The 14,071-nt window shown below is 29.8% G+C and overlaps 1 protein-coding gene across 5 annotated transcripts in view; it reads right to left on the bottom strand.

Moving 5' to 3' along the window:
• Window positions 1-14,071, bottom strand: part of LOC122630135 (focal adhesion kinase 1) — an 82,803-nt gene that overhangs the window by 47,709 nt on the left and 21,023 nt on the right. The window contains exon 1 of one of the 5 annotated variants that reach the window (XM_043814333.1): window positions 9,656-10,223. The exons of 2 other annotated variants lie outside the window; for them this stretch is intronic. The gene's annotated coding sequence lies outside the window, so the exon portion shown is untranslated. Of the gene's footprint in view, window positions 1-9,655; window positions 10,224-14,071 lie in introns of those variants that run through there. 2 more of the 5 variants (XM_043814341.1, XM_043814357.1) reach the window with 2 other exon arrangements.

Raw genomic sequence — 14,071 nt, 5'->3', positions numbered from 1 at the left:
CATTATGACAATGAACAAATTAGATTTCATATTAAGATATTATACACGATAAATTTGTCGCTTTTTATTCGTATTTCTAAATGGAATATAACTTCTTTGCTTTCTTCTCTTTTATTTTATTTTTTTTTTATTTTTCTTTTTATTCTTTCCCTATAATGAAACTACGAAACACTTCGATGAGAATCTTTTGATCGAACCGCAAAACTTCCGGCTCGTACGATCGATCGATCGAACTATCAGAGAAGGATCGATTCCATCACGGTACTTCCTGTGACTTCGATAGTACGCATACCAAGCCAAGAACGATGGCTTGGAAAGAGTTCGTAGTAGCTCTAGCAGGAAAGATCGATCGGCTGGACGAAGAGGCACGGCTGCATATAGCGGTTTTGAAAAAGGTGTACGTGCCTTCTCGCAGCTGCGCCCTCATAATTATGCGACGGGTATATTCAACGACGTACGGTTCAACGTGGCGGATGTCCGATTAATTCACCTTTTGTTCGTTCGAGGACACTCACTGCGATTGGCAGGTGATTCGACGAGAGCAAAGCGAAAGATTTAAATCGAACTCTATTAAACTATCCATTGTTTTTTTCATCCTTTAATTTATTGTATAATTATTATAGTTATATTAAGTTTTTGTTTATTTTATCATATCGAAAAAAAAATTTTCATCGATCATATATTATATCGATATATTTTTATTTATTTCATTTTATAAATTAATATATATATATAATATAATATATTATATTATAAATTATAATGATTATATTTTAATTTTATTTATTATATATATATATATATAGCATTAGTTATCGATAAATCTTTAGGAATTTATTAAAAATCAATGCAATTTTAACGTTGTTAAATAATAATGTATCTTTTCAAAACGATAATCATGTATATATAATCTGATTACATAGTAATGTAATATATTCATTATTATATCAATTTGTATGTGTGTATAATTATATTATTCCTAAACGATGTATATTTATTTGTTAATATTTTTAAATTGTTAACTAATAATTAAATAATCCGATTAATAAATTACTAAACCTTGTAATAACTCTTATTGTTAAAAGGTTATACGATATCCTATCTAACTCGTTTCAAAACCAATTGAAAATTCGATAGAGAACGTAGGGATAACATAACTATCATAAGGAATCATAAATTTACCACGATAAAGTAAATTTTAGTGACCAGTCTCTAACATAATTCGATACACGAACGTTTACATGGATCTTTATCGTTTATCTTTCGAGTTAACATATTTTCGTTTGGAAAGAGAGTATTGTTCCGAACTATAATAGTTATCATTTAACATCACGTTGTTATATTCACGAAATAAGTAACAAAAGGAATATTTACTTTTTCTTTTTAATTTCGAGACAAATTTTTTTTTTCTTTTTTTTTAAAGAGAGCGACAGTCCCGTGGATTGATCGGTCGGTCGTAATTTCGAAAGAAAAAAAAAAAAAAGAGAGAGAGAGAGAGAAAGAAAGAGAAAAGAAAAGAAAAGAAATAGAAATTGTAGAGTAATTTTCACGTTACATGTAGAAGTACTCGTATTCTTGATAGCAAAAACGATTAGAACGGCACGCGTAATTTCACGTTTGCCGGGGTAGCTTCGCTCCAAATCCGTGACGGTACCGTTACTCGTTCCACGATGGGATGCTCCTTTTTGCTACAGATTTAGAACGAGAAAGGGAGTATAGCAAAACGTGAAGAGAAAAAGAGAGTGAGAGAGAGAGAGAGAAAGAGAGAAAGAGAGAAGCTCTGCTTCGGTCTTACAAAAATTTTCACGAGTAAAAGAGAAGCATCGAGATCGTCCACGAAACTTAAAATACTGAACTGACTCGATGAAATCATTTATAATATCGAACTGATTCTTTGCTTTTCGATGTATAACTTTTGTAGACATATGTTTTATGTTAATACTACTATTTATAATTTTTGTAATATTTAATATAGTTTTATAATATTCAATACATAATTTTTATATTAACATTACGTAAATAATTTTCTTATGTTTGGAAATTCAATAAGGTCAAAATGAGTTTCGTCATAATTCTAATATTTCTAATAATCATTTGCTTATAATCGTATATTACAATCGTATTAATACTAAATATAATTATACTTGTAGAAAAGATTAATTTTTCGATACGAATAAAAAATTTAGCTTGTAACTTTTATCTAATTAAATATTTAAAAATTAAATATTATATATATATATATATTTATTCGTTCAATTATATATATTAATATTATATATTATATGCATAATATAATATTTATTTATTTACTCGTCTAATTTTGATTTTCTTTAAACTGAACTTAAAAAAAAAAAAATGAGAAAAAGAGAAAAAAAATTTCATGAATACTTCACGAAATATTAATTCACGTGCGAGCTTACAGTTTACGACGTCTATATTTTGCGACTTATGAATTTTCATAATTGGAGGCAAACGATGACTTAAGCTTTGACCGAGCGTTCTAACACACGGAACACGCTAAGTTCCATATTAGAGATGAACTTAGAGAAGTCAAAGTTTGTATCTGGTGCACGGACGTTACACGTAAACGCATCTCGAGCACGTAGAAACGTGTGGCGAACGCGCGAGCGCACAGCCTCGCGGAGAGGCGAGAATCTCGTGTATATAAATAGCTAGTTAGGGTCGATGGACAGACTAAAGAGGCGAACGCAAACCGTGAGACTCGCGGGTTTCATTCACCTGCACTGGTATACTGTGAAAAAGAAGTAAACAGGGACTGTGATGATGGTAAGGTTAGTGGAGGGGGACCTTAGACAGGACTAGTTTCTTTTCTTTCCTTTTCTTTTTTTACTTTTTCCCTTCTATTGTTCTCTAATGCATGCAATAAGTACTTACTAGTTTATATATATATAAAATTTATATATATATATGTATTTATTTATTATATATATAACATTAGTTTTATATATAAACTATAAATACTATTATGAAAAATACTATATATAACACTATTTATATAGTATTTATATATATATATATATATATATATATATATATGAATACTATATAGTATTTATAATTATATATGAATACCATATAGTATTTATAATTATGCAACTATATATAAATATATATATATATTTATATATATATATACTTATAAATAATAAAATTATATATATGTATATATGATTTTTAAATTTTATATAACTTTCAAACTTTCTTGTTTGTAAATTGTTGCATTTGTTTTTTCTTTCTATTTTTATTTTATTTTATATTTTATTTCATTTTATTATTACTGTTTTTCTTTTTTTTTTTTTTTACGATAAAGCGGATTAATATGGACAGTTTTTTGTTTATAATGTTTTTCGATATCGGTTGAAAAAAAAAGAGAAAAGGAAAATGAAAAAAAAGAAAAATGAAAAAAAAAAAGTAACTAAAAACGAGCAATAAAAAGTAACGTTTCATTAAAGAGAAAATTCTCTGAATATTCACGAAGTTACATAAGTTTTAGAATTTTCAGTTCCGACAGATACTTTTCCATCGTTAATATAGCAGAATTATAAAAGAACGTAGAGCTTACATGCGAATTAATTGACCGTTCTAAATGAAAAATTTACTTCGTAAAGATGAGATTCTAACAATTGAAAATAATACGAATTGAAATTTTAAGCAGACGTTTTACAATTATAACGTGAAAAAACGTGATGCAGGGAACGTACGAGAGTGTTATTAATTTATAGGATAAAATGTGTCAATAAATTTGGATTACGGTCGAGCTCGTCGAGATAAAATGCTTTTCGAGATTAATGGGGGATAGGGTGGTGAGGGATGGAGACAGAGAGGAATGAGAGGGGAAGGGGGATTGTCGATAAATAAAATGCACGAACGCAAAATCGGGATAAATGCGATACGACACGGTTGCTACTATTTCGTCAGTTCGCTATTGTATTTCTTTTTGAAAAATGTAATATTTGTGAACGGAAAGGAAACCGAGTAAATCAGAGAGAAAAAATATGAGAAAAAAAAAACAGAGAAAATAAAAAAGAAAAAAAAAAGAAAAGAAAAGAAAATATCGTCTTAACAAAAGTACTCGTTCTATTTATCGACGTAAATACTTCGTTGAAGTCGATGGAAAATAGAGAAGAGTGTCTCGAGTAGATATCATTCCAATTAAAAAAAAAAAAAAAAGAAAAAAAAAGGAACGAAACAAAATCGATCGATATCGAAACGCTCAAATTTCTTGCAATTGCTATTTCTAAATTCCTTCTTCGATTTGAATTAACCTGCTAAAATATTTATCGAAAAAGAAGTTCAATCATCGACGAATATTAGAATTATCATTTAATGAGTTCGAGTCATCATTTGAGTATTTTGAAACATTTTTTAAATTTATAAGCTTATATAAGCATATAATCGATCGAGGTTTTTCTTTGAAGTCGAACGATATTCCTTCGAGAGTTAAATAATTCGATCAAATTGTTTGTATTATGAAAATTACTGTACGAACTTACTCGCACTCCATTTTCTTTTATTTTCTCATTGCGTCATGTCATGGAATTACATATATGGATGATTAACGTAATTCAAAGTAAAATAATAGTCATCGGAATGTATTTCATGATGAATCAGGACGATCAAAAGTCGAGAAATTATTTGTTTCTGCATTCTAAAGTCTGATATACATGTAAGTTCTTTTACTCGTCGTTAATATTTTTCCAAGCAATTTAGTATTAAAAAAAAAAAAAAAAAAAAAGAAAGCAATAATAATAAAAAGGAAAATAATATAAGAAGGAAATTACTGTGTTATATGTTATGAAGTAACATTCAATCACGTGATACAAGTTACAAATTTAAGTCCAGTTAAACATTGAAAGCATTAGAATAGTCGGCTAACGATGATTAAATTTTCAAAAAAGATCAAAGGTCCTCCGTTTACCGTGGTCATGACTTCTGTCCTCGATCATCGAACTTCGTTATTTATTCACGCTTGTCAATTTGCGAGCATTGACCGTGCCTGGCGCGTTTACCCGTATTCGCAAATACGAATCACGTATAATTGAACGTTTAAGAAAAAAAATAAAAGAGAAAAAGAAAAACAAAAAAAAAACGATCGATAAATTTTCTCCAAGCTATAAGTGATAATAGACCTGATTGCGTTGGTCGATTACTTTTATGATCATATATGTATACATATTCAATGATTATTTATAAAAACGATAAAAAGTTTAAGATTTATACTAAGAAATTTTTTAGCAATATTATTTTACGATATTAAAGAAATGCGTTATAACCATTTCATATAATTATTTTTGTTATTTTTAATTATCGAAGATCTAGTCTGATTACTTTGAACATTATTGAAATAAAAATTAATAGCGTTAAATCAAACATTCTTGGAAATTTAGAAAGTTGTTAAACATGAGAATGAAAGCATAGTAAAACTCTTTTTTTCTTTCTCTCTTTCTCTCTCTCTCTCTCTCTCTTTTTTTTTCTTTTTCGATCACGTCGAGCTTTATAACGCAATAAGTTTTTTATATTTTATTAAAATTGTTATTATAACACAACAAAGTCGTGAGAAATTTTTCGTAAATTAAAAAAAAAAAAAAAGAAATAAAAAAGAAATAGGAAAAAGGAAAAGAAATCATAGATTAAATTTTTCATATTTTTCTAGAATTTTTTTTCTTTAATAATAAACGTCGGATCAATTTACTGTTAATCTGTCAACTGATGAAATTACCGATCGATCAATACAGATTTATGAAATTTATTTCTAAAAGGTAGCTTTGAAGAAATTAATGAATCGAAGAGTATAATGTTTTCCTAATAGAAGTAAGAAACAGACGATCAATTCGTTACTTTATCACGAGAGAATTAAAATTTTCATTTGTAATCAATTAATCTTCTCAATGAAAAAGATTAATATATGAAAGATTTTTCTTTTTTCTTTTTTCACGATCACGACGAGTTTCATAAAATTTCCAACGTGTCTTAAATAATTCATACCTCTAAAATAAATTTTTAATATCTCTCCAGAATATTTTTTTTTCGTTTCGATAATGATTATCAAATCGAAAATCAATACTCGAATTTCGATATTACTTATCCATAAATTTACGCGATTTATTTGTTATAAATTTAAGCAACGAAAATAAAGAAAGAAAAAAAAGGAGAGAAAACGAGACATAAAAAAAAAAAATAAAAAATAGAAAAAAAAGGAAAGAAAGAAAGAAAGAAAGGGAAAAGATTTGGAAATTTACATTTCGTTCGATTCGGTTCGAATCAATACCGATGATCGAGTCGTCTACTTGTGATACAAGTTCCCGTTAGTCGTTTAGAAGTCGCGACTGGTCTCTCGATCGTGTTCACCACGAGGAACTCAAGAGAATTTCGTAGGACGAGACGACTTCCTGTGGGATTTCGAAGTGTGGGCGTAACAAACCGTTGTCCGATCGTGTATCATCGAAAAAATCTTTGGCTAGACGAAAAAGCAAACGTTGTCTGTTATGTACAAGCGTGCAAGCAAGCGACTTTATCGCGAATCGGTGATCGAGGAGACACGGTCGATCTGATAAATCGAAATGCAAGTAGTCTCTCTCTCTCTCTCTCTTTCTCTCTTTCTCTTTCTTTTATTCTTTTTTTATCGTCAAGATTCACCTAAGATTTTCGGTAATCCAACGTAAGCCGAACGAAATATCCGATCGTGTAAACTGAAAGCCGAACATTCCATTCGATAAAATCCTTTATCGATTAGATCCGAATAGATAACGATTAGAATAGATAGACGATATTATCTTTACAAATTCGTTTAATCCAATTTAATGTCTCTGTGATAATATCTTTATCCGTGATAATATGATTTGATGTAATATAATAAGAATATATTTTACAAAACATGGTAGTTGAAATTTTTTTTAATGATCACGTCATACGTTCGATTTATTATAATCCTTTATAGATCAAACGCAGTAAGCGTTATCTATAAGACAATATTTTTGCGAATTCGCTTGCTTGACACACATACGTACGATCGACTTCTTTTTCTTTTGTAATGGCTCGACTCCGCAACGATTTCAAAAAATAAAATAAACATGAATCGTATCGAAGAAATTAACACAAAATTTTTCTCGCCGATTACGTCACATCCGATACGTCCATTCAATAAAATCCTTTATCGATTGACTTATTTAACGATAATATTTATGCAAATTTGTCTATTTTGTTTCGATGATTCGATCTCCAACCATTTGTTCTCAAACAAAGTAAGAATTAATTATAAGAAGGAAAGTAGTTCGAAATATATTTCTTCTTGTCATTGATAACGGTATATATTTCATTCGATAAAAAAATTCTTTACACGTAGATCGAACGCATATCGATTAGATAATAACATTTGTATATATTCGCTTGACGTACGTGCTCGATCTCGTAACGATAAGATTTGCAAATCGATTTTGAAAAATAAAATGAAAATTAAATCGTGCCTGAAAAAAAGAAGGTAGCTAGAAAATTTTTCACACGGATTACGTCACACGACCCTGATTCATCGGCCTTGATCTTTTTGTACGATCACCGACCCAATCGAAGAAGCTCCACGATCTATAATTAAGCTCTTTGACTCTTATTCGTCGACGATCGTATTCTTTTTCTTATTTTTCTTCCTTTGAAAAGTGTTATTTGTAAACAACGTTTGAGATGCACGTTCCTTTCAATCACTTCGATCTTTGAAATTAGAATAGATTTGAAATGTTTTAATCGAGCTCCGTACGTACATAATGATAGACGTATGTAAGTATGTATGTAAAGATATATGTATGTACGTATGTTGTATTTATATATGTATATATGTACGTAATATAAAGAGAGCACTATTTTAGATACGATAGTAGTTATTGTATCACGAAAACAATAGGAGAACTTGATATTTTATTAACAGTGTTCGAGCGAACGCGAATCTGCCACGAATCCTACGCTCTCGAAAGAACGACGTGGAATTCAATGAAAATTTACGATCTTGCATGTTACTCCGGATTTCCAATATATCCGGTTCTCTCTGTAAGATTTTTCGATTGTTTTTTCACGTACGCGGTTCGTTTGTTGTAAACCACGGACAACGTTCTATCGTAAAATTCGAAATCTAATATTTAAGAGTTCCATTCCTCTCTAATCGCATTTATAATAATTGTAAATGAATTATATTCGACCGTACATTCATTGGAAACAATGACAGTACTAAAAACGATTCTACGATCGATCGATCGATCCTAATATCGTATATATTGAAAATATGCAATCTAGTACACGACAAAGTATACAATCTATAATTATCAAAATGTGATATAAAACTTTACATTTATTTCTAATATAAAACTAATTCGAAAGTGAAAAATAATTCGCTTATCGAAAGAATTTTGTTTTTAATGATCATAAACGATCGTAATATCGTACGTGTCGACAAATATAATTACATTTAAATATATGAGTAATATGAACAAAAGTATTGAATTTTCAAAACGTAATATGGAACTTTGAAAGATTTTCACTAACAAAGAATTTATTTATCGAATTGTATTTGTCGTTTTTTACGATTTCACTAAAGTTTATTATCTTATTAATTAAACGCTATATATATATATATATATATATATATATATATAAAACATTATAGGTAATTTATATATCTTTGCATGTAATACAATGCACAGGAAACATACGTTAAAGCATGTTTCAGTTTATCGACTTCATGCCAGGCATCGAGAAACACGCGTACATTGTGCCTTTGTCGACGCGTCGAGGGAGAAGGAGAGACACACATAGACAGAGCGAGAGAGAGAAAGAGAAAGAGAGAGAGAGAGAGAGAGAGAGAGAGAGAGAGAGAGTAAAATAGGCTTTCACAGCTTTGCTAAAAGTTTGTCATCGTGTTCGGAAAGTTGTGCGATAAACGACTCGCACCATGAGGAAGAAGTATTTATCGAAGATCTGATAGAGTCGTGGTACCCTTCCGCGGGAAGGTCTTCACTTCACTCTCTCTCTCTCTCTTTCTCTCTTTGTATATATATATATATGAAAAGCACAAGAGGTAGGAAATCGAGTTGCTTTCTGGAAGAAGACGATAAGTGCCCGAGGGAACGAGTGAAGAAATTTCGAAAGTATATTATCGCACCTTTCTCCTTATTGTGTTTGAAAGCGATAAAAAAGGAAAAGAAAATGTATAAATAAACGAATAAAAATAAAAAGAAGAAAATTAAAAGTATCGATCGATCGAAGCAAACCAGTTCAAGATAAAAAAAGAAAGAAAGAAAGAAAGAAATAAGAAAGATTGAAGAAAAATGGAAAGAAAAAGAGCAGAAAACATGAAAAAAAAAGAAACAAAAGAAAAAGAAAGTATATTTCTAATTCGATAATTATTATAAGAACAGATTATGCCTTAGATTAGAAAGTTCGTCGTGAAATTACAAAATCGTTACATGTTTCTCTGTGACGTCGACGAAACAAATTGACTCGCTTTTCGTACAACGAGAGAAAAAGACAGACAAATGGTTTGACATAGAGAGAGAGAGAGAGAGAGAGAGAGAGAGAGAGAGAGAGAGAGAGAGAGAGAGTTACTTCTCACCAAATTAACGCCACTTTCTGCGCGCGAGTGCACAGTACTAACCAAGTGGATATAAAAACGATGGTAAAAATACGACGATTATTTTCGGAGCAATCCGTAGGGCTAAGCTGCACCAATCACGAACTTCTCCTTCTTACTCTTCTACGCTTCTATGAGACTATACGTACGTCATCAGGGTAACACCATTAATTCTTCGTCATGTCTATCCACACGCTTATTAAGAACCTCCCGAAACTCCAACGATCGTTTTCCTCTATCTTATTTCTTAATCATATATTCTCAAAAGAATTTTCATCAATGTTCACCGATCCTTTCCTCTTCTTTTCCTATCCTTTCTTTCTTATCTTTTTCAACTTTTTATAAACAAAAAGTTGAAAGGACCACGATGAAAAACATTTTATATTCACCTATATTAATTACACTTTGAGATTGTTCGTTCACCACTGTTTGTCAATAATCAATATCTGTTTAAAATCGATTCACGACAAATTTTTCATCACTTTTGTTCTTCCCGTACGTGTAAGGTATCGTTTCGATATAGACACAGAGAAAAAGAAAAAGAGATACAGAAAGAGAGAGAGAGAGAGAGAGAGAGAGAGAGAGAGAGAGAGAGAGAAAGAGAGAGAGAGAAAGAAGGAGGACACCAAAAGCAGGAAGGGTGTGTGCCGTTTCTTTCTCGCGTCGATGCGAGTAGCCTTGCGGCGAGACAGCGACTGTCTTCTCTATGAGAAGCTACCGTGTCCCTCGCACACGACGCACTCACGCACTTCCCTCCCTCTCTAGCTCACTCTCTCTGTCTCTCTCTCTCTTTCATATACACACACACACTCTCTTTTTCTCTCTCTGTCTCTCTATCTGTCTTTTTCTTTCTCTATCTTTCTCCTTCTTGTTCCTGCCCTCCCGCCACATACACACACACACGCGACCAGACTCTTCTCCCACCCTTCCGATGTTCCATCTTCTCTCTTTCCATCATATTTTCCCTCTCAGTTGCTCCTACTCGTTCTACAAGTAATTCTATTTCGCTCTATTTATTTCTATTTTAATTTATATTTATACGTATTTATAATCTATCGGTGTTATTTCATTCTTCGATATTTCATTCGATGTATATATTTTTTTTATTTATTTCTATATCGAGTATATGTATTATTTATTTGTTTATATATATATATTATTTGTTTGTTTATTTATTTTTATTTATTTCTATATCGAGTATAGTGTATGTTTAAGAAGGATTTTACAAGAGTTATGATAAATGCAAGAGGTAATACATTTTTGTATTGACGAAGTTGGCAAAAAAAATTGTATGATCATAATCCAAATGTATCTCGATATATCGATGTGTTTACGTTTCTTTAGATAATTCCTGTAATTAGGTAGAAAATTACTTTATATTGTATAATATAATATCGGACACTTGTAGTTTTTGATTCTTTTTCATGAGAATTTCTTTCTTATTTTTTACTTCGAATCTCTTTCTCTTTTGAATTTTGAATATTTTTATTTGTTTAATTTTAATCAAGATTGAATATGTAATTATATAAAAATCATATCATATTTTGTTATACGAAACAAATTATCCTATAGTATCTCTCTCCCTCTCTCTATAAATATATAAAGATGACACATACATATATATCTTTATATATAGAAATATATTTTTATATATATTTTATATACACATATACTTTTCTCTTTTATTTTTGTTATTCCTTCTTACAAGACTTGTCTTTTCATCTTTTTCTATTTCAATTTAATTTTAATCATAATTTTGTAAATACTTTAATATATAAAAATGATATGCTACTTTATTTTATATTATAGTATTAAAAATATGATTTTACAGTACATTTTATAATATGAAACATTTGATTTTCTTTTCGTAACAAATTTATTTATATAGATTATTTCTTTCTCTCTTTTCTTCCTTTCTCATAATACTAAATTAAAACATTCTCACAAAACTTTCCTTCCCGTTCTTTCTTAATCTTCTTATTCGTTCCTTTCTCTTTCATAATACTCCACTTTTATGTACTTTATCTCGTTTCATCCGACATAATCATTTCTTTTATCTTGATCGATTCCTCGACGATTCCGGAGAGGAGAAAACGACGAAATAGAAAACAATCTTGCACCCTTATATTTCATAAATGGTTGAAGTGTAATCCGTGATACGAAAGAACGAGTTTCTAACAGGTGTTTGTGCATTAAACTACCAAGTATACGAATATCTCGTTTCTGCAATTCTTTCGAAAATTTTATTATGAATAAAAATATTCACGATCTGTACATGTACGTCCAGTTGCGAGTGCAATGAGATATTTTCCATCGCATAACGAGAAGTGGAGAATTTTAAAAATCGTTCTAAATATTCCCGAGAATTGAATGACATTACTTTGACGATGAAGACTTGGAAACAAATTTTTTGTGTATAAAACAAAAAGAAAAAAATTAAATAAAATAAAATAAAAAAGAGGAGAAAGAAGGATAGAAGGAAAGAAGGAAAGAAAGAAAGAAAGAAAGAAAGAAAGAAAGTTTTTACTTTTTTCTCTTTCTTCTAAAGAAAAAAATAAAAAAACGGAAATCGTCGGGTCACTTGAAATCACGAATATTCTTCATCTCTTTCAGAAAACTACAATAGCACCCTCCTGGTCGTGTCTTTTTTCTCCCCTTTTTTTCACGAAAAGAGAGAAAAAGATAGAGAGAGAGAGAGAAAGAGAGAGAGAGAGAGAGAGAAAGAAATAAAAACGCTAACGATCCTTGGCATCGCGAGGAGCAAGGGCATAAACGAAAAAAGGGCCACCTCTCTTCTTCCTTTTTCGACTACTAGTCAGATGTCCTCCTCCCGTTCGAGGTGAACCTATTGTCACGTAAAAGCCACAGGAAAGGGAGATTTTTTTTTACGACTATGGATATAACATTCGCGACAGTTACGTTTGTCTACGCCCTTCTGGCCCTTATGATGCATAACTTCGATAAACTCGTAAAACTTTTTCTTAGGTTAAACGAACATTGAATTTGAAATGATGTGAAATTATATATTATCTTTTTCTTTTTTCTTTCTTTCCTCAAAAAAATATTTTCGATGAGGGTAAGACAATTTCGATATCTTCAATCCTCTATAAATCATCTCTTAACCCTTCACGCTTTATTTTTTTGAGTCATTTCACTTCTTCAAGATGACTTAACATATTATCGTTATAACGTTTTTTTTTTTATTAACCTTGTACTTTTTTTTTTTTTAAAGCAATTCACAATTCTTATTTTTCAAGCTAGAGTAAGTATTATTCGAATATGTTTTGAAATAAGGTAATAATGATTAGTTCGTTTCTTATCGTTCCATTATTTCGATAATCAAGAAGAAGACTAATAATTATACAAATTTGTAAGTATAACAGTTGTCTTTTTCTTTTTCTTTTCATTGTATTTATGTAATAATTTTGTTAAACATTTTACATAATGTAGCTTTGTGACTTTCATGTCACGTTAAGTTACAATGATAACATATCGACAATTTATGATAATGTTTGCGGTTTTGTTTTGTTTTGTTATCTCTGTTCTAGAATAATATAGGTTTAAGATATGGAAATTGGAGCATCGGAAGAAAAATTTGAAGTACAAAAAAAGAAGGGAAAAGAAGAAAAAAGAAGAAAAAAGAAAAAATAAGAAATATTAGTGGCTATAAATCAGATGAGTTGTTAAGCTATGACTCGACTTGGACGAGGAACAATTAATATTATTCTACGTCGTATAATATTATTATACGTTATCCTACGTCGTATAAATATTATTGATGGTCATACTGAATCTATAAATAAATCACTATCACAAGAAGGAAACACTATATTAAAGGAAATTTCTTGGAAAATCATGTCGTAATCCTCTGATTTGTACCATAGAAAGTTACTCTTTCTCATGGCCCTGAATCATCTTATTTCTTCCATTACCTCTATTAAGAAAATTATAGAAAGAATTATAAATACTATTAATACTGATAGTATTAATACATACATACATGCGTACATATATATATGATTCTCATATTATATGTATATTATAGTTTTAAAATTAAAAATTGTGAATTAGTATTGATAGTATTAATATATATATAGTTTCGAAATAAAAAATTGTAAATTAATTAATATAAATAAAAACTTGTAAAACAATTAATATAGATAAAAAAATGTAAATTAATTATCATAGATAAGAAATTGTAAATTAATCAATATAGATAGAAAATGCTAAATTAATTAATATAAGTATCATATTCAAAGGTTAACGTTCGCTGATAGTTTGACATTATGTAATTTTTTTTTCCCTTTTAGACAGGAATAAAAATGGGTTATAGAGGGTTAAAAACGCGCCCTTCGATTCTATTTTTAAACGACTGAACACACGTAATAGTATACGAGAAAAAAGTATAGCCGAAGAGACAAGGCACGCGATTTTTATTTT

This window comes from Vespula pensylvanica, chromosome 1 (assembly GCF_014466175.1).
Source record: "Vespula pensylvanica isolate Volc-1 chromosome 1, ASM1446617v1, whole genome shotgun sequence".
Taxonomy (NCBI): domain Eukaryota; kingdom Metazoa; phylum Arthropoda; class Insecta; order Hymenoptera; family Vespidae; genus Vespula; species Vespula pensylvanica.
This window is presented reverse-complemented; position numbering and strand designations above follow the sequence as displayed.